General features: G+C 44.2%; 1 protein-coding gene across 2 annotated transcripts in view; it reads left to right on the top strand.

The window, feature by feature from the left end:
• SYT1 (synaptotagmin 1) overlaps positions 1–22,304 on the top strand; it is a 926,879-nt gene that overhangs the window by 199,329 nt on the left and 705,246 nt on the right. For both annotated transcript variants that reach the window (XM_073651880.1, XM_073651879.1), the window contains exon 3: positions 13,278–13,340. The gene's annotated coding sequence lies outside the window, so the exon portion shown is untranslated. The remainder of the gene's footprint in view (positions 1–13,277; positions 13,341–22,304) is intronic.

The following is a 22,304-nucleotide window of genomic DNA, read 5'->3' as shown; positions in this document are numbered from 1 at the left end:
TTGTAAAATGGACAACTACAAAGATTCATCACAGATGCTAAAAGGAATCATCAACATGCTCTGGAACCACAAAATTCAATATGTACGTTTGGTGTCATGCTGAAACTAATTTCAGTTTCTAGTAATGTTATGTGTGAGTATATCGTTTCCCTGAATCCAGGTATAGTAAGTCATCCACAATTTATCTTTGACATAATATGTACAGTGGTGGCCAAAAGTATTGGCACCCCTGCAATTCTGTCAGATAATACTCAGTTTCTTCCTGAAAATGATTGCAATCACAAATTCTTTGGTATTATTATCTTCATTTAATTTGTCTTCAATGAAAAAACACAAAAATAATTGTCCTAAAGCCAAATTGGATATAATTCCACACCAAACCTAAAAAGGGGGTGGACAAAAGTATTTGCACTGTTTGAAAAATCATGTGATGCTTCTCTAATTCGTGTAATTAACAGCACCTGTAACTTACCTGTGGCACCTAACAGGTGTTGTCAATAAATAAATCACACTTGCAGCCAGTTAACATGGATTAAAGTTGATTCAACCTCTGTCCTGTGTCCTTGTGTGTACCACATTGAGCATGGAGAAAAGAAAGAAGACCATAGAACTGTCTGAGGACTTGAGAAACCAAATTGTGAGGAAGCTTGAGCAATCTCAAGGGTACAAGTCCATCTCCAAAGACCTGAATGTTCCTGTGTCTTCCGTGCGCAGTGTCATCAAGAAGTTTAAAGCCCATGGCACTGTGGCTAACCTCCCTAGATCTGGACGGAAAAGAAAAATTGTTGAGAGATTTCAACTCAAGATTGTGCGGATGGTGGATAAAGAACCTCGACTAACATCCAAACAAGTTCAAGCTGCCCTGCAGTCCGAGGGTACACCAGTGTCAACCTGTATTATCCGTGGGCATCTGAATGAAAAGGGACTGTATGGTAGGATACCCAGGAAGACCCCACTTCTTACCCCGAGACATAAAAAAGCCAGGCTGGAGTTTGCCAAAACTTACCTGAGAAAGCCTAAAACATTTTGGAAGAATGTTATCTGGTCAGATGATACAAAAGTAGAGCTTTTTGGGAAAAAGCATCAACATAGAGTGTACAGGAAAAAAAAAGAGGCATTCAAAGAAAAGAACACGGTCAATACAGTCAAACATGGTGGAGGTTCCCTGATGTTTTGGGGTTGCTTTGCTGCCTCTGGCACTGGACTGCTTGACCGTGTGCATGGCATTATGAAGTCTGAAGACTACCAACAAATTTTGCAGCATAATGTAGGGCCCAGTGTGAGAAAGCTGGGTCTCCCTCAGAGGTCATGGGTCTTCCAGCAGGACAATGACCCAAAACACACTTCCAAAAGCACTATAAAATGGTTTGAGAGAAAGCACTGGAGACTTCTAAGGTGGCCAGCAATGAGTCCAGACCTGAATCCCATAGAACACCTGTGGAGAGATCTCAAAATGGCAGTTTGGAGAAGGCACCCTTCAAATATCAGGGACCTGGAGCAGTTTGCCAAAGAAGAATGGTCTACAATTCCAGCAGAGCATTGTAAGAAACTCATTGATGGTTACCGGAAGCAGTTGTTCGCAATTATTTTGGCTAAAGGTTGTGCAACCAAGTATTAGGCTGAGGGTGCCAATACTTTTGTCTGGCCCATTTTTGGAGTTTTGTGTGAAATGATCAATGATTTGATTTTTGCTTCATTCTCTTTTGTGTTTTTTCCTTGCAAGCAAATTAAATGAAAATAATAATACCAAAGAATTTGTGATTGCAATCATTTTCAGGAAGAAACTGAGTATTATCTGACAGAATTGCAGGGGTGCCAATACTTTTGGCCACCACTGTATATAGAAAACTTATTGAGTCCAATCCTAAAGAAAACCTATCTACTTCGGTCCACAATTCTATGTATTTATTTTTATTTTGTAATACATTTTTAGAGGGACTAGAACTTCAAATCCCCTCCATAGCCATAGTGTTATATTAATACATTTATTAAACATACATATATTAAATACATACATATATTAAATACATATATTAAACATGCCATCATAACCCCTTTACTTAAAAAAAACATCCCTTGACCTGAACTGCACTGCTAACTACAGACCTGTCTCTAATCTTCCTTTCATCTCTAAACTGGAACGCTTGGTCCACTCCTGTCTAATCCGCTTTCTCTCAGATAACTCTCTCGTCGACCCTCTACAATCTGGTTTCCGCTCCTCACACTCTATTGAAACTGCCCTCACTAAAGTCTCTAATGATCTACTAACAGCTAAATCCAAAGGTCATTGCTTCCTGCTGATTCTCCTGGATCTCTCTGCTACATTTGAAACTGTTGATCACCAGCTCCTCCTCACTATGCTCCACTCTATAGGCCTCAAGGACACTGCTCTCTCCTGGCTCTCCTCTTACCTCTCTCACCGCTCCTTCACTGTATCTTTTGCAGGCTCCTCGTCCTCTCCTCGTTCCCTTAATATCAGGGTTCCGCAGGGCTCCGTCCTAGGCCCCCTTCTCTTCTCTCTATACACTGCCCCTATTGGACAAAAAGCAGCAGATTTGGGTTCCAGTATCATCTCTATGCTAATGACACCCAATCATACACTTCTTCCCCTGACATCATCCATACCCTAATTCAAAATACCAAGGATTGTCTGTCTGCTGTCTCTAACATCATGTCCTCCCTCTATCTTAAACTGAATCTCTCCAAAACTGAACTTCTTGTGTTTCTCCCCTCTACTAACCTATTTCTACCTAACACTGAAATTACCTTGGAGGATTCAACCATAAGTCCCAAGCAGCACGCCCGCTGCCTTGGGGTCATATTCAACATTAAACTTTCCTTTATTCCCTATATCTGATCACTCACTCGCTCTTGTCACCTGCATCTTAAAAACATCTCCAGAATCTGACCTTTCCTCACCTTTGAAACTGCTAAAACTCTTACTGTTGCTCTTATTCACTCTCGTCTGGATTACTGCAACTCTCTTCGGATCGGTCTCCCTCTTACCAAACTTTCTCCTCTCCAATCCGTCCTGAATGCGGCAGCCAGGGTCATATTTCTGTCAAGCCACTTCACCGATGCCTCCATCTTGTGCCATTCATTACACTGGTTACCCATTCACTACAGGGTTCAATATAAACTCATCGCTCTTACCCACAAAGCTCTCCACAGTTCAGCACCACCTTTTATCTCCTCTCTCATCTCTGTCTGTCGCCCCACACGTGCCCTCCGTTCTACAAATGACCTAAGACTAACATCCCTCATAATCCGAACCTCGCACCTCTGTCAAAAATGACTTCTCTCATGCTGTGCCAGTTCTCTGGAAAGCACTACCCCAGACAATCCGACTGATGCCTAGCCCCCACATCTTCAAGCGCGCTGTAAAAACCCATCTCTTTAAACAAGCTTACCACCTCAACTACTCAGTAAACTAACTTTCCCCTGTCCCCTCCTAAATATTATTCAGAATCTGCTCCCTCCTATTCATTTGTCTCCACACAATAACTGCACTCGATACTTGATTATTGCACATACGGGCTGATGACCGGATCATGCATCTTTATATGAAAATCCCTATTTATTATAATTGTCAGACCTGAAAGAACAAGCACTTTTTACCTATTGTGTCCCCCCATTTCCTTGTAGAATGTAAGCTTGCGAGCAGGGACCTCACTTCTAATGTAACTGCTTAAACTGTCTTGACTTATATTGAATTTATTGTCTGTACATGTCCCCGCTTAATTGTAAAGTGCTGCGGAATATGTTGGCACTATATAAATAAAAATTATTATTATTTATTATCTTGCAGCCACCACTAGAGAGAGCTTAAGAATTTCCGGAATTCAGCCAGCATCTAAAGACAGAATTTTACTATTTAACTCCAGGGATATGTGAATAGTATTGTGTATAATAAAATATTATAAAAATATTCTGCAAAAAATATTGGACCTAAAAAAACATAGATTTAACTATAAACATAGTGTACCCTCTAACGCTGAAGCCACTATGTGGATGTAATTACTCTCTTTGTATTAGTGGTGGTGTAAATCTATTTGCAGGTCCCAGTACATTGGCTACATCAGTAATATGGGGCTGCTGAACCGGATCCCTAAAAACTGACCCTTAATTGATTTAATTTGTGGTTCGTTTGATTAGCAGGACTGTGCCTCACATAGCAAAGTCGTCTTCGCGCCAGGCCAGCTAATCAAAAGAGGAGTCAAGGATGCAGTCAGATAAGAGGTTGTTCATAGGGCGCCTTTCTATTGGCATCAGTTTATTGGCATCACTGATGGGCTAGGTCCTACAAATCGCTTGGCAGGATCTTGACTCAGTATATTAACTATGTGTTATCAGTGTAGGATTATATTAGTAACCTTATAATCTAGCTAGAAGTGTCCTTGCTGCTCACCGCTAATATATCTTAAGCGCACAGGAACCTGCCGACCACACGGGTGCTCACAGTAATTCCTAAAGATTCCACAATCCACTTCTTTTCATGAAAAAATCCATTTTTATTCACAATTTAAGACAGGGGTGGGGAACCTCAGGTCTGGGGGCCTTTTACAGCCCTCGATGACCTTTTAACTGGCCCCGAGGCAGATTTCCAGGGACCGCAGTGCTTGGGCCGGCAGCTGTATTTTCACAGCCGCTGGCCCTTTAATTTCTCCTTGCTCTGTGAGCACACACACGCAATGTTCACTACTGAACGCTGAGGCTCGTGCAATGAAATATTCCATCCTGACACCAGTGCCAGCGTCAGGACGTGATTTGTGGACGGAGTTAGTGTGCGATTTTTACTGCCCCCAAAGGATGGTATAAATATTCAAATGGTCTTTGGTAGAAAAAAGATTTCCCACTTCTGATTTAAGACATAGAACAAATATTACAATAGGGAACATGTTGTTCTAAGACATTTGAAACATTCCAGTTCTTACTCATGGATTTTCTTTTGGAATCAATGCCATTATTACCTTAATTATACTAACATAACAGTTTGAGCAAGAAAAATCTAATTCAGTGTCTTTGTAAAAATAAGAAAAGATTAGGGAGGTTAAGTGACCAGTAAGTTGTTGAAGGCACAGCTACATCCTTTTTCTTTGTACCTTCTTTTTTGTAATCCGTTTAGATTTGTGTTAGAAAGACAAGGGTATGTAAGTAATCAGAAAGTAGTTGTATAACTAATGCTCTGCAAAGCTATCTGCAAATAGCGTTGTCTCTGTTCTGTATCACAAAATGGTCAGATTAGGCTCATTCACACTTTAGAACCAATTTGTTCTGTGTATATTAGTGGGAAACCTTATTGCACATTTTTGATCGCTTTCAAAATGAACTAATCGTGATTTTCTTCATTACCTTTTACCTAGATTTTAAGCTCTCTGTACTAGGCTTTCACTATTAGTTTGTTCACTGTATTTTATGTATGTATTATGTATGTAAATGCTCGTCACATGAAATTAATGGTGCTTTAAAAATCAATAATAATCATAAAATAATACTGTGTCAGAACTTGTTTGATGCTTTTCTTCAGTGCTGCTCACCATTATTAGCACCCTTTCATTTTTTTCATACACTGTACAATATCTTCAGAAATAAATGAAAATGTACCAAAGTTATATCCTCAGGATTTTTTAAATAGTGGTCCAAAGTAATACAACAATAAAACATTGTTTTTCAACTTCCATGTTGCAATTTCAAAGAAAAAAACAGAATAAACAGCATGTGAAGCAATAAAAGCACCCTTAATTAATGTAGCGCTGGCGTCCCTGCCCTCTGCTAGGCAGGGACGCTGCTCCCCTCACCGCTCTGCTGTCAGCGCGCGCTCCGTCCCGGCGTCCTCTCCCCGCTCTGCTGTCAGCGCGCGCTCCGTCCCGGCGTCCTCCTCCTGCTCTACTGTCAGCGCGCGCTCCGTCCCGGCGTCCTCCTCCTGCTCTGCTCTCAGCGCGCGCTCCTTCCCGGCCCCTGTGCTTAGGGCGCGCGCGCTTCCCTCCTCTTAAAGGGGCCGCGCGCGCCGCCCTAAAGAGTCCCCGGCCAATGGCCGGAGGACTTCATCATATATAAGGCACCTCCTCCAAAATGGAGGTGCCCGAGCAATGTTGTTTGCACCTGTGTCTCACCTGTGCTTCAGCCCTCAGGTCCCGTTGCCAGTTACCTGCCAGTTACCTGCCAGTTACCTGCCAGTTTCCTGCCAGTTTCCTGCTAGTTACCTGCCTGATTCCTGCCTGAATACTTGTTACCTGCCTGCCTGCCTGAGGTCCGACGGTCTGCCTTACAACTCCGGTCAGTCTGTCTAAGGACCAACTTGTCCGCTCACCTGGGAGCGCACATCAGCTACCTGCCTGCTTGCCTGAGGTCCGACGGTCTGCCTTACAACTCCGGTCAGTCTGTCTATGGACCAGCTTGCCCGCTCACCTGGGAGCGCTTCTCCGCTACCTGCCTGCTTGCCAGCCCGGAGGCTCCGTTGTCACGTGCTGTGACCACCAGCTATCTCAGAGACTCTTGCCCGCTCACCTGGGAGCGCATCTCCGTTACCTGCCTGCTTGCCAGCCCGGAGGTCCCGTTGTCACGTGCGGTGACCACCTGCTATTCCAGAGACTCTTGCCCGCTCACCTGGGAGCGCTTCTCCGTTTCCTACCTGCCTGCCAGCCCGGAGGTTCCGCCGTCACGTGCCGTGACCACCTGCTATTCCAGAGACTCTCGCTTGCTCACCTGGGAGCACACATCTACCATCTGCCTGCTAGCCTACCCGGAGGCTCTGCCATCACAGGTCGTACCTACCCCTTACCCAGAGACTGCCCTGATCACTTGCCGTAACTCCCTGTCCGTTCACCCAGAGACTGCCACCCGCTCCCTTACAAGGGCCGCCCCCTTGTATAGTAGCTCAGAGGTTCCGCCTCCCGGACCCGTTACAGTTTGCTCGGGCCATGGAACCCGGTGGCACCCAAGCTCCCTCGCTCTCGGACCTCTGTCTTGAACTGTCCCGTCTGAAGTCCCAACAGGAGGCCATCCTGGGTCATCTGCGGAATGTTAATACTCGCCTGAACACCCTGTCTGATCCTGCAACTACGGCCAGTACCATGGTATCCTTTTCCGGACCCCGGCTCTCTGCACCTCCTCGCTTCGGAGGCGACTCCGTCCTGGCTCGGGGCTTCATAAATCAGTGCACCCTGCATTTTGAACTATTGTCCCACCAGTTTAACTCCGACCGAGCCAAAATTGCATTCATCATGTCCCATCTCACCGGGGAGGCTCTGGCCTGGCTAAATCCTCTATGGGAGAGAGGAGACCCCCTGGTGTCCGACTTGCCTGCCTTTCTCACGGCTTTCCGGAAAGCCTTCGACGAACCCGGACGGAGGACCTCATCCGCATCATCTCTGCTACGCCTCCGTCAGGGAAGCCTCACCGTGGGTCAATATGCCATACGGTTCCGTACCCTTGCCTCGGAGCTGGCCTGGGATAACGAAGCTCTGGTATCCGTCTTCTGGGAGGGTCTGTCCGGCCGTATTAAAGATGAACTTGCTGGTCGGGACATTCCTACCCCTCTCGATGACCTAATAACTCTTGCCACCCGGATTGACCTACGGTTCCAGGAACGTGCCAAAGAGGTCACCCGTGAAAAGGGGCTTCCACGTCTGGTTCCTACTTTTCTGAAACCCGTCACTCCTTCCGTTTCTCCCCAGGTACACTCTCCTGAGCCTATGCAGGTCGACCAGACCAAGATGGTCAAATCCCGTCAGGACTTTCGCCGTGCCGAGGGGAGCTGCTTCTACTGTGGCAGTAAGGAGCATCGGATCCGTGCCTGCCCGGAGAGGTCGGGAGAACGCCTGTGTCTAGGTTCGCTCAGAGGACTTGATCTAGACAAAAATAAATCCTCTCCATCCCTGCTGCTGTCTGTCTCAATCATCTGCGGGGAGAATCGTTATTCCGAACTAGCCCAACTTGACTCTGGAGCAGCCGGAAATCTTATTTCACTGTCCCTGGTGGAGAAATACCGCATCCCCACCAAACCTCTGGCTGTTCCCTTGACTGTTGTTGCCGTGGATGGGGGCCTCTTATCTCGCCCCATCCAATTCATCACCGAATCCATTACTCTGCAAGTGGGTATGCTGCATTCAGAGAGTATCTCCCTTCACGTTCTGCCTGGACTCTCTCACGCCCTCTTGCTAGGTCTGCCTTGGCTCCAGAGACATGCACCCGTGCTTGACTGGCAAACCGGAGAAGTCCTTCGCTGGGGACAAGACTGTCATAAAACCTGTCTGGTTCCCGTCCATTCCGTCCGTCCCTCTCCTATCCCAGCTAATCTACCTGGACTTCCGATTCCTTATTGGTCTTGTGCTGATGTCTTTGATATGGAGGAGGCAGAGACATTACCACCTCATAGACCATGTGACTGCCCCATCGATCCCGCCAGAGTAATGCAGGTGGCCCCCGTGAGTCTAAATTGTCTCCCTCCTGGTAAGACGTTCGTATCGGTACCTGATCGGGAGAGGATCCTACACTGGGGTCATTCGTCTAAACTAGCTGGTCACGCCGGTCAGAAAAAGACCCTCCAGCTTATTACCTGGCACTACTGGTGGCCTAACCTGCACAAGGATGTTATGGACTTTGTTTCTGCCTGTGTGTCCTGCGCCCGCAACAAGGTTCCGAGACACCTGTCGGCCGGCCGCCTTCTTCCTCTGCCAGCACCTGCTGCCCCCTGGCAGCATATAGCGATGGACTTCGTAACTGATCTGCCCGTCTCTGCCGGTTGTACGGTCATTTGGGTGGTCGCTGACCGCTTTTCCAAGATGGCTCACTTCATTCCCCTGCCAGGTCTTCCGTCTGCACCCGAGCTGGCTAGAGTCTTTATCCGCCACATCTTCCGTCTTCATGGCCTGCCCCGTCACATCGTGTCGAATCGAGGAGTACAGTTCACTTCTCGTTTCTGGAGAGCCACTTGTAAATTGCTAGACGTCACTCTGGACTTCTCCTCCGCTTACCACCCACAGTCTAATGGTCAAGTGGAGCGGATCAATCAGAACCTGACCAGTTACCTCCGGCACTTCGTTAATGCTCACCATTCTGACTGGGTGGATCTCCTGCCATGGGCCGAATTCTCGTACAACAATCACAAGAGCGAGTCTTCCTCCATATGGGAGAGTACCCGGTCCGCACTCCTTCTGTCATCCGAGCGTATGAAAAGGCACGCTGACAAAGGACGTCTGGATCCTCCTCAATTCCGTCCTGGGGATAAAGTCTGGCTCTCGTCCAAATATGTCCGGCTCAAGATCCCTTCCTATAAGTTGGGGCCTCGGTTCATCGGCCCACTGGAGGTTATCAGTCAGATCAACCCGGTGGCCTATAAATTGAAACTCCCGGCCAACTTACGGATCCCTAACTCCTTCCATGTATCTCTCCTCAAACCTGTGGTACTTAACTCTTTTTCTAAGTCTACAGGTACGCCTCTTGCTCCGGTTTCTGCTGAGGACGAGTTTGAGGTAGAGAACATTCTTGCCACCAAAAGGGTAAGAGGAAAGACCTTTTTCTTGGTAGATTGGAGGGGGTTTGGTCCTGAGGAGAGAACGTGGGAGCCCCGGGAGAATATCCATGCCCCTCTCATCCTAGCTAAATTTCTGTCTGGCCTAAAAAAGGGGGGGCCTAAAGGGGGGGGTACTGTAGCGCTGGCGTCCCTGCCCTCTGCTAGGCAGGGACGCTGCTCCCCTCACCGCTCTGCTGTCAGCGCGCGCTCCGTCCCGGCGTCCTCTCCCCGCTCTGCTGTCAGCGCGCGCTCCGTCCCGGCGTCCTCCTCCTGCTCTACTGTCAGCGCGCGCTCCGTCCCGGCGTCCTCCTCCTGCTCTGCTCTCAGCGCGCGCTCCTTCCCGGCCCCTGTGCTTAGGGCGCGCGCGCGCGCTTCCCTCCTCTTAAAGGGGCCGCGCGCGCCGCCCTAAAGAGTCCCCGGCCAATGGCCGGAGGACTTCATCATATATAAGGCACCTCCTCCAAAATGGAGGTGCCCGAGCAATGTTGTTTGCACCTGTGTCTCACCTGTGCTTCAGCCCTCAGGTCCCGTTGCCAGTTACCTGCCAGTTACCTGCCAGTTACCTGCCAGTTTCCTGCCAGTTTCCTGCTAGTTACCTGCCTGATTCCTGCCTGAATACTTGTTACCTGCCTGCCTGCCTGAGGTCCGACGGTCTGCCTTACAACTCCGGTCAGTCTGTCTAAGGACCAACTTGTCCGCTCACCTGGGAGCGCACATCAGCTACCTGCCTGCTTGCCTGAGGTCCGACGGTCTGCCTTACAACTCCGGTCAGTCTGTCTATGGACCAGCTTGCCCGCTCACCTGGGAGCGCTTCTCCGCTACCTGCCTGCTTGCCAGCCCGGAGGCTCCGTTGTCACGTGCTGTGACCACCAGCTATCTCAGAGACTCTTGCCCGCTCACCTGGGAGCGCATCTCCGTTACCTGCCTGCTTGCCAGCCCGGAGGTCCCGTTGTCACGTGCGGTGACCACCTGCTATTCCAGAGACTCTTGCCCGCTCACCTGGGAGCGCTTCTCCGTTTCCTACCTGCCTGCCAGCCCGGAGGTTCCGCCGTCACGTGCCGTGACCACCTGCTATTCCAGAGACTCTCGCTTGCTCACCTGGGAGCACACATCTACCATCTGCCTGCTAGCCTACCCGGAGGCTCTGCCATCACAGGTCGTACCTACCCCTTACCCAGAGACTGCCCTGATCACTTGCCGTAACTCCCTGTCCGTTCACCCAGAGACTGCCACCCGCTCCCTTACAAGGGCCGCCCCCTTGTATAGTAGCTCAGAGGTTCCGCCTCCCGGACCCGTTACAATTAATACTTGATTGCAAACCCTTTGGCATTGATGACAGCCTCCAAATGTTTCTTTTAGCGGTCTATAAGCTTCTTGCACTTCTCAGCTGGAATTTTCTCCCACTCTTCCTTTGCAGTTTGTTCAAGCTCTTGAATGTTTGCAGGGTTCTTTTTCCCTATGGCTGATTTCATATCACCCCAAAGATTTTCAATGGGATTGAGGTCAGGATTCTTTGCTGGCCATTATAAAACAGTCCATTTTTTCTTTTTCAACAATTCCTGTGTACTTTTGGATGCGTGCTTTGGGATATTGTCTTGCTGGAGGACCCATGATCTTCGACTTAAATCAAGTTTTCTTACACTGGGTAGGACATTTCGCTCTAAAATCTCTTGATAATTCTCTAATTTAATGATTCCTGTGATACGGTAAAGGCCTCCAGTACCAGACGCAGCAAATCAAACCCATAGCATTATGGATCCTCCACCAGGCTTAACTGTTGGTAAGGTGTTCTTTTCCTTATAAGCTTCATTGTGCCACCTGTAAACGAACTGTTGCTTTGCATTGCCAAAAATCTCTATTTTTGTTTCATCTGTCCACAGAACATTTTCCCATAAGGATTGTGGTTTGTCAAGGTACTCTTTGGTAGAGATCAGTTGTTCCTTTTTATGTCTTCAGCAATGGTTTCTTCCTTGGCCTTCGCCCATACAGCTGTGCTTGGTTTAGTGTACGGCATAAGCTACTTGTTGAAACCATGACCCCAGACTGTTTCAGGTTGGCCTACAGGTCTTTTGATGTTTGACATGGAGTTTTTTCCACCATTCGCACCAACTTTCAAAGACATCTCTTGTCAATTTTCCTCTTTCCCCCACGTCCATGGAGGTTCTTGATGGTTTCATGCTTGCCAAACTTCATAATAACATTGTTCACTGTTGAAACTGGGATACCAAGGTCTTTTATGATGGCCTTATACCCTTTGGAAGTCTTGTGTTTGCTAATAATAGCAGTTCTGATGTTCACAGACAGCTCCTTTGTCTTGACCATTGTGACAAAGGAATAGGGCCTACCATGAGGATTTTTAAAACACTGAAGTCATCATTCATTGGCTAATTCATGATCACATGAGCACCGACAATTAATCACAGGTGAATCTCTTTTGTGATTTACTACAGGCAAGTCAAAATGTGTTTCCATACTAAATTAATGTAAAGGGTGCCAATACCAGTGACACAGCAATATTTAGGTTTTTCTATTTTTCCCTCCCTTTGCTTTTTGTTTTAAATTATTGTTCATCATTTGCTCTTTTGTATTTAACACGAGTGTTCTATACAAAAAAACGGTTTCACTTTATTAATTTTTTTCAGGAGATATTCCACATTATGTACTTAAACTTTATTGGTGCCAATAATGATGAGCAGAACTGTATAGTTTTTATATTTTGTGTCAGACTCTATTTAGAGTTTCCAGCAAGGTTAACAAGTGTAAGACGGTGCCTAATAGTTTATTTCAATGTAAGGCTCTGTTGTCATTTATCCATTTCTCAGTATATTGCTAATAAAAGCAGTGTATTTTATTACACTTTCTCAAACTGGTTTTAATTAATTAGAAAGTATTGAGTAATATCTATAACATTGACATTTTTGAAGCATACGGATAAGGGACAATGTGACTATATTACAATATCATTTGAAAAGAAGGATCTTTAGTAGAAATTAACAGATCTTTTAAAATTCACATTTGCCGGCTTCGCCAAATTTTCCCCCAGATTTTGATTTGAGGCGAATTGTATAGTTAAAAAGCTTTCTAATTACCTAGAAAGTATATGAATAAATCATTGAATCCGCTTGGAGTCTATTTAACCCATTTTGAGCTTTGTAATGCAAACACAACCTTCTAGTGTTTAAATAGCCTCCACCTATCTGGCTACGGGAAAATGGATGGTAAATGGTGGTAACCAGCAGCCTATTTAACCACACAACAGTTTCAGACTTTGTAAGTTACTTAAATTGTATAAAAGGTCCAAACATTATCCCTTTTGGGGACATGTGCATGCTTTGCTGTTGTTTATACACAGAAATATAGGAAGCATTGGCCTTTTCAAAAAGTTGGGTGCAAAAAATTACAAATGTTAGGTTTAATTGGTGCTGTTATTGCAGTTCATCACAGATCAATCAATTCATGTCAACCTGAGTAACGCTATGTTCACATGTCCAGTAGTGATCCATCAGAACAGATCCACAGCAATCCATTGGTAAGAAAGTGGTGCATTAGCACAGTCACTGAGTCTTCAGAACATTGTATCACAGAATCTTTGAACTCACATGGTAATGCAAATTTCAGGAAATTTGACTCTGAATATGATCCTTTGTGGTTTGATCCGCTACTCTCTAATGTCTAGTTTTAGTGTGGAGAATTGTGGGAATGATATTGAATAAGAGATATGGTTGATTCCATAAGTAACATTTGCATACTGTTTTCTTTTTAGGTATAATTAAAGAACAAAGCTGTACTTTGAGTTAAGTACCTGAAGCAACCTACAGTTCTTAAAGTGAGTATCTATCATTAATGTATTTATAAAGATATTCATACACCTGACCATCACATTCATATGTGTTTGTTGTAAATCTATTAATATGGACTTGGCTCTCACAGTTTTTTTTGTTTTTTGTTTTTTTGTGTTTTCTTTTTTAATAGGGCCCTTTGCTGCATAGAAAAAGGGCTCCTCACTTGCCATATTTCAGTATTTGTTTTCAAAATTTTTAGCCAGATAGTGTCAAGTTAACAATATCATATACAGCTTGCATAATACAACTAGTGAGTGGCAACATTTATTATAGTGTCAAGGGCCCGATAAGAAATGTGAGCAGTAACATGGCAATAAGGATTTATATTCATTCAGCCACAAGACCATCTATAAGATCAGCATAAAGACCATTAGTGAGATCAGTGTATTTAAATTCTTTCTTAAGGTGTTTGATGAAATCAGAACTTGTTGTACTTGAAAATTGCCATTGGAACAAGTAAGAGTCTTCCTCAAAGTTCCCTAAAGTTTAAAGCTCTTCTACTTCATCTTCTTCTTGTTTTTGTTCTCCTTCGTCTATTCTTCTTCTCTTTTCCTGCTTCTACTCTTCTCCTACTTCATCTTCTTCGTTTCCTTCTTTTTCCCCTCCTTTTCCTCCTTCTCTTTTTCTTTTTCACCTTTCTTCCTCTCTTCCTTTTCTCTGGTACAGCATTGTAGCCAAGATGAATTTTGATGGGAACTTGATTACACACTTGCTAGTTATTTTTTATCATGTTTAGTTGAGTAGCACAACTGTTTTGTTTTATGGGTAACTCTGCAATTAGAATCCAACTTGGTAACTACCTAAAGGTTACTTTTGAGAATTTTCATCCTTTTGAATGGGAATTATTTAAAATAGATTTCCTAGGTAGCACTTTTCAGCGAACACTCAACAGTACAGGACATTCTACTATTCCCAATATTTATCTATGAAAACTACATTGGTTAAAGCTTCTGGTCAACAATATACTGTATATTTGCATTCATATATATGTTTGTGTCATGGATCTGTCAACTTTCCTGATGTATCTGTTTAGTAAATATGTGCATTCCTTATGAATTAACAAATCTCTATTGTCTTTTTTTATAACTTTGAATTATTATTATTATTATTTTTAGAGCACAATTGATTTCCTGGGGATGTACATGTAAAAAGGGTTCACATACAAAATACAAATATAAATAACAATGAATAAATCAACAGTGACAGACTGAAGCACAGGGAAATAGGGCCCTGCCCTTATGGGCTTACAGTCTGCAGTCTACTGCATTGTTCAGTGTCTTTGTTATTTCTCTATATTAACAAATTGACACCTGTACTTTTCCATCTCCATTGTCAAAATGGAATTATCTCTTCATAGTTTGCTATTAGAAGCAATGTAGGGATTCACTATAAAATGTCAACACTCATTATATGTATTTTTTGTTATTTATCTAATTTTTTGTGGTGTAAATATAGAAAAAAAACGATATTTGTTTTAGTATTATTTTGTTTATGTTTTCTACTGTTCAGCTTTCCCACCAAATAACCTGTTTAAAGAATTATTCAGGTTATTATGGTTGTGTGGCTATCTAATATGTAAGTATGAGTGAATCTTTTAAAATCTGAATTGCCATCTTTGCTAAATTAAAAAAAATATTGATTTATGACAAATAAAATCACCACAATCGCAAGTGATTTAAAGTCTCCAGTTTCCCTAAAAAAAACTGTATACTACTCTGATTCTAGGACTGTGACCTTTAAGCTCTTTAACCCCTTTACGACCTTGGACATATGAGTATGTCCAAGATCGCATCCGCCTCTTTGGCGCTGTCTCCGGTGGTGAGCCTGCACCTTTCCAGGGAAATGACAACTGATCTGATGTCATGTGCCCCTAACAGCCGCGGGGGAATCGCGATCCACCCGCCGCTGTTAACATGTAAACACTGCTGTCAAATCTAACAGCGGCATTTAACATGCATGCGCCGGAAGCGTGTCATAAGACCCGCCCCTCAGCACGCCTACATTGATAGGTTCCTGGTAACGAGAAACGCGTTAGTGTGGCTACCAGGTACACATGAATTAGCCAATTTATGTTAAGATTTCTCAATTATTTCCATTTTCTTGAGCAGTATTGCTATTCAAAATTAATATACAGTGGGTACGGAAAGTATTCAGACCCTTTTAAATATTTCACTATTTGTTTCATTGCAGCCATTTGGTAAATTCTTAAAAAGTTCATTTTTTCTCATTAAAGTACACTCTGCACCCCATCTTGACTGAAGAAAACAGAAATGTAGAAATTTTTGCAAATTTATTAAAAAAGAAAAACTGAAACATCACATGGTCATAAGTATTCAGACCCTTTGCTCAGTGTTGAGTAAAAGCATCCTTTTGAGCTAGTACAGCCATGAGTCTTCTTGGGAATGATGTAAGCCGACCCGAGTATAAGCCGAGGCACCTAATTTTTCCCAAAAAACTGTGAAAACTTATTGACTCGAGTATAAGCCTAGGGTGGGAAATGCAGCAGCTACTGGTAAATTTCCCCATCCTGGTATTGCCCACTCATCATCAATTCTGGTATGCATGGCCCCCTCATCCCAATCCTGGTATACATGGCTCCCTCATCCCCAATCCTGGTATGTATAGTCCCCTCATCCCCAATCCTGGTATGCATGGCCCCCTCATCACCAATCCTGTATGCATGGCCCCCTCATCCCCAATCCTGATATTCAGGGTTCCTTCATCCCCAATCCTGGTATGCATGGCCCCCTCTTCCCCAATCCTGGTATGCATGGCCCCCTCATCCCCAATCCTGGTATGCATGGCCCCCTCATCCCCAATCCTGGTATGCATGGCCACCTCATCCCCAATCCTGGTATGCATGGCCACCTCATCCACAATCCTGGTATGCATGGCCACTTTATCTCCAATCCTGGTATGCATAGCCACCTCATCCCCCATCCTGGTATGCATGGCCCCCTCATCCCCAATCCTGGTATGCATGGCCACCTAAATCCCAATCCTGGTATGCATCACCCCCTCATCCCCAATCCAGGTATGCATGGCCCCCTCATCCCCAATCCTGGTATGCATGGCCACCTCATCACCAATGCTGGTATGCATGGCCCCCTCTTTCCCAATACTGGTATGCACGGCCACCTCATCCCCAATCCTGATATGCATGGCCACCTCATCCCAAATCCTGGTATGCATGGCCCCTCATTCCTAATCCTGGTATGCATGGCCCCCTCTTTCCCAATCCTGGTATGCATGGCCACCTCATCCCCAATCCTGATATGCATGTCCACCTCATCCCAAATCCTGGTATGCATGGCCCCTCATTCCCAATCCTGGTATGCATGGCCACCTCATCCCCAATCCTGGTATGCATGGCCCCCTCTTTCCCAATCCTGGTATGCATGGCCCCTCAGATCCAATACTGGTATGCATGGCCACCTCATACCCAATCCTGGTATGCATGGCCCCTCATTCCCAATCCTGGTATGCATGGCCCCCTCTTTCCCAATCCTGGTATGCATGGCCCCCTCATCCTCTATCCTTGTATGCATGGCCACCTCATCCCCAATCAAGGTATGCATGGCCACCTCATCCCTAATCCTGGTATGCATAGCCCCTCAGATCCAATACTGGTATGCATGGCCACCTCATCCCCAATCCAATCCTGGTATGCATGGCCCCCTCATCCCCAATCCTGGTATGCATGGCCCCCTCATCCCAAATCCTGGTATGCATCGCCCCCTCATCCCCAATCCTGGTATGCATGGCCACTTTATCTCCAATCCTGGTATGCATAGCCACCTCATCCCCAATCCTGGTATGCATGGCCCCCTCATCCCCAATCCTGGTATGCATGGCCACCTAATCCCCAATCCTGGTATGCATGGCCCCCTCATCACCAATGCTGGTATGCATGGCCACCTCATCCCCAATCCTGGTATGCATGGCCCCCTCATCCCCAATCCTGGTATGCATGGCCCCCTCTTTCCAAATCCTGGTATGCATGGCTCCCTCATCCCCAATCCAGGTATGCATGGCAACCTCATCCCAAATCCTGGTATGCATGGCCACCTCATCCCAAATCCTGGTATGCATGGCCCTTCAGATCCAATACTGGTATGTATGGCCACCTCATACCCAATCCTGGTATGCACGGCCCCCTCATTTCAAATCCTGGTATGCATTGCCCCCTCTTTCCCAATCCTGGTATGCATGGCCCCCTCATCCTCAATCCTGGTATGCCTGGCCCCCTCATCCCCTTTCCTTGTATGCATCGCCACCTCATCCCCAATCCTGCTATGCATGGCCACCTCATCCCCAATCATGGTATGAATGGCCACCTCATCCCTAATCCTGGTATGCATAGCCCCTCAGATCCAATCCTGGTATGCATGGCCACCTCATCCCCAATCCTGGTATGCATGGCCCCCTCATCCCCAATCCTGGTATGCATGGCCCCCTCATCCCCAATCCTGGTATGCATGGCCCCCTCTTTCCAAATCCTGGTATGCATGGCTCCCTCATCCCCAATCCAGGTATGCATGGCCACCTCATCCCAAATCCTGGTATGCATGGCCACCTCATCCCAAATCCTGGTATGCATGGCCCTTCAGATCCAATACTGGTATGTATGGCCACCTCATACCCAATCCTGGTATGCACGGCCCCCTCATTTCAAATCCTGGTATGCATGGCCCCCTCTTTCCCAATCCTGGTATGCATGGCCCCCTCATCCTCAATCCTGGTATGCCTGGCCCCCTCATCCCCTTTCCTTGTATGCATCGCCACCTCATCCCCAATCCTGCTATGCATGGCCACCTCATCCCCAATCATGGTATGAATGGCCACCTCATCACTAATCCTGGTATGCATAGCCCCTCAGATCCAATCCTGGTATGCATGGCCCCCTCATCCTCAATCTTGGTATGCATGGCCCCCCTATCCTGGTTTGCATGGCCCCCTTCACTGCACACATTAAAAATATAAACACGTTTACTCACCTTCCTCCCCTCTGATCCAGCGCTGTGTCCTGATCTGCCAGCAGCGGCTCACTTCTGCATCTGAACAGCGCATGACGTCACTGCCATGTGCCCTCAGATGCTGAGGTGAGCTGCAGGGATATTCACTCCTCTCCATGCTAGGACTATGGTAGTGGAGATGAGTGAATATCCCTGTTCTTTAATAGCGTGCGCACAGTGTCAGCAGCGCTGCAGCTACCATTGCAGCTCAGCGATCTTGTGTACCCGCTACTAACGAGAATGAATATTCATTCTTCTCCACTCCCATGGGCGTGGAGAAGGGGGAATATGCATTTTCTTTAGTAGCGAGCACAGAGGATCACTGAGCCTAGGCGGGAGCTGCGGCACTGCCGACACTGTGCGCATGCTATTAAAGAAATTAATATTCACCCCTCTCCACTCCCATGGGCGTTGAGAAGGGTGAATATTAATTTTCCTTTAGCAGCGGGCACACATGGTAGCTGCAGCAGCTGCTACTGCCTGTGCCTGCTCCTCCGCCGCCGTGAATCCGTCCTACCACCACCAGAATATATATACAATAAAGTATATACCTGAGTTTAAGCAGAGAGGGGCTTTTTCAGCAAAAATATGGGCTGAAAAAGTCTGCTTATACTCGAGTATATATGGTAATTATTTCTCTCTTTCCAAAAAAAGACTTCATAAAAATGCTACATAGCACAGCCAAAAATAAACAGCAGAAATAAGCCACAGTATTGCAAAGGGATGTACATACACAAAATAAGACTAATCTAACAATTTTTCCAAAAATCTGTAGTTTGTGACTAGCACACTTTGTGTAGCAGAATCATTTAAATTGTCTTTAATGAATATTGTTCACTTGCCTCTGCATAAAGAAAGAAATATAAATATGTAATTGAAATGCAGCAGCATTATAACCGTTGTGATCAATTATTGCCAACATTCCTATCTCACTCTTTCCCCCTATCAATTTAATGTTAGTATTCTCTTTTCACTAACTATACCCTAATATTTTTCGCTGCTGTTCTACAACATATATTATCTGTACAATTTGTTTATTGTATTTGGCCTTCTTTCCATTTCTTGATTGCTAAACTGTGGGTTGCTACGTTCTCTCACTATCCAGATTCACGCCAAAATGACTGCTGTATCTGTTGAGGGAGGGCAGCAATGACCCTTCACGGTTGACCAAGTGAGTGTCAAATTATTATGTTACAAGGTTGATTGCAATCAGGAAACCAGACGGAGACAAAGCTCTGTATGGGAGGATTTGAGAATCTCTAACCCTGTTTATTTCTACTTAGCATTATATATTGTTTTGAGTATATCAATAGCCAATCCCCTACAGCCATACTACAGGCTTGAACCAATGTTAGTACATTATTACGGAAACACACATATGGTCATATTATCATTAGTTCGGTGCATGATGGAAAGTTACAAGGTTACACATCCCGGCTCAGACTAGTTAGATAACAGGAGCAGGATGTTTCATAGAATGTTCTTGAGAGAAAAAGTTTTTGTGAGAAAATTGCGTGTGAAGCAGGATAAAAGAATGAAAGAATGTATAAAGTAATAATAACATGATTTTAGAAGCAGGCTGTAAAAATGGAGTAGCTATAGTATGAATATCAATATGTCCTTTACATATCCACTACCTCAGCTTTTCTACAGGGTCTGATAGTCCTTCCTGATTGACTGTGGTACATCATGTGATGTGATAGCTGCAAGGCATTATGGGGAAACCCGCCCAGCCACATATAAGGCAGTGTGAGCCTTCTCTGGTTGATGCAGTCTTCTACAATATGTAAATGTTAGCATCCATTTTATGTAATTCATGCAAAGTGAATTGCAAATTGTTTGAACTTGTCTGGTTCGCTGAACTCTTTAAAAGTCAGACACAAATTTGAATCACATCGAATAAATTCCCTCACCTCTTTTAATATGTGACTTTTGTTCATTACATGTATTCAATAAGATGTATTTAATAAAAAAATCAGACTTTTTGTGGTGGCAACTTCTTATTTTGTTTTACTCTTCTGCATTATATATACAGAGAGTGAAAAAGCTATTGAATAAATCACCAATTTTCTAAATAAATATATTTCTAAAGGTGCTATTGACAGGAAATTCACACCAAAAGTCGGTGACAAATCATCTAATCCACACAAGCAAAGTAATCAAACCATAAATATCCATAAATTAAGTTATGTGTAATAATGAGAAATGACACTGGGAAAAAGTATTGAACACATGAAAAAAGGGAAGTGCAAAAAGCCTTGGAAAGTCATGACACCAGCTGAAATCTATCAGTAATTAGAAAGCAATCCTGCACTTAGTGAAAAATAATATCAGCTGGTTTAACTGATGGAGTATAAAAAGGTGTCTCACTACCAAGATGCCACACAAGAAATATGCCAAACAGACAGACATGTTAGTAGAACCAACAGGTCCTCTTTAACTTTTTGTGAAGGTAACATTATTTAAAATAAAGAAACATCCTTTTAAATTGATTAATCTAAAAGAGGCTTAATAAATCCTGAACAAGTTTAGAATTTTGACAAGTGTCACTATGGTAATAATGCTTCATTGATGAATGCTTAGGATTCCACAAGCTCTTCTGTTCTGATAATGAATCATTAAGTATAATGATAATGTTAAATTTGATTTGTTTGCATAAAAGCATACCTAATGCAAAAATGTGTATTTTTATCACATAATATTTTGTATGAAGAATATTTTTAAATCTTCATTTAAGTTTAATTTTCCAAAAGTCTTTTTAATAAAGCTAAAACCCCTGGGAATATTATTATTGCATGGATTAGAGTGAGCGATTGGATTAACTTAGAAGTTTGCTCTAGGTAATTTCAGGGTTTTGTAATTCTACTTTAAGAGCATCTCTTGCTTTAATCATTTGCATAGTAGGGAAAAAAATCAAATATTTGAGATCAAGGACCAGAAAGTACATCAAAGGCTTTACAAATTATTACTTGTAACTCTTGAGCAGAGACGGTCTATCTTAAGCTACAGTACATGGATAACAATTCTTGCGGGTTTTGGCTGAATACATTCATGTCTGCATATTGTTATTATACTGGAAATGAAAGGTGCATGTGTACAGTATATGATAGTCTAAAAGAGACAAAGATCATATAGATTCTTATATTAGACATGATAAAAGTTCTTCTTCCTGTTCTAATCTGTTCTATATAAAAAAGGAACTTTTAATAGAGGTTTCAAAGTTCACCATTCTACACATCATCGCATGCTGGTGTAAAAATAACAAAACTAGCCAGCTCCTACCCAGGCCCAACTGTGTCTGCATTACTGCTCTGGTGATTGTTTATTGCCTGCAGTGGTGAATCATGTCAGCAGCATTGCAGCCAATCACTGAACTTAGCAGCTCTGCCGATGTAGATGGCACAAGCCGCTTAGGCCAGTAATTGGCTTCAGTGCTGTTGATGTGACATCAAGGCCCCTATATGCATTAGATAAAATACAGCCAAACACATTCCCTATTTCAATATGACTGGTCATCAATCTGATGTGTATGGGGGCCTACTGACTGTCAGAGTAAAATAGATCAGGCAGTCAAAATTTCAACAGTTGTTCGTGATTCCAAAAAAGATGTACCACACTGGCTATGTTAACATCATCAGGAAGTATAGTATATGCTGGATTGGAATTTACCCATGTTGGAGTGAAAATACAGAGAGCTAAGTAAACTGAAAAAGTAAGAAAAAAGAAAATAAGAAATTAAAAAGGGCACAGGAATAACGGAAGATTAATGTAAATGAGAGAACAAAGAATGAAAATGGTAAGAGCATATAATAATGAGTTCACTGAATTGTATGGCATCAGTAAGTATGTAAAATAAGCACAATAGACAAGCGCCTCCTGCTGAGCGGAAGATGCGCTGTATTCTAACATGTACAGGTGAAACTGGCATTAAGT

The sequence above is a fragment of the Phyllobates terribilis genome, unplaced genomic scaffold (assembly GCF_046119375.1).
Source record: "Phyllobates terribilis strain yellow unplaced genomic scaffold, ASM4611937v1 Scaffold_11__3_contigs__length_659146591, whole genome shotgun sequence".
Classification (NCBI taxonomy): Eukaryota; Metazoa; Chordata; class Amphibia; order Anura; family Dendrobatidae; genus Phyllobates; species Phyllobates terribilis.
The sequence above is the reverse complement of the archived record's forward strand: the minus strand, read 5'-3'. Positions and strand labels throughout refer to the sequence as shown.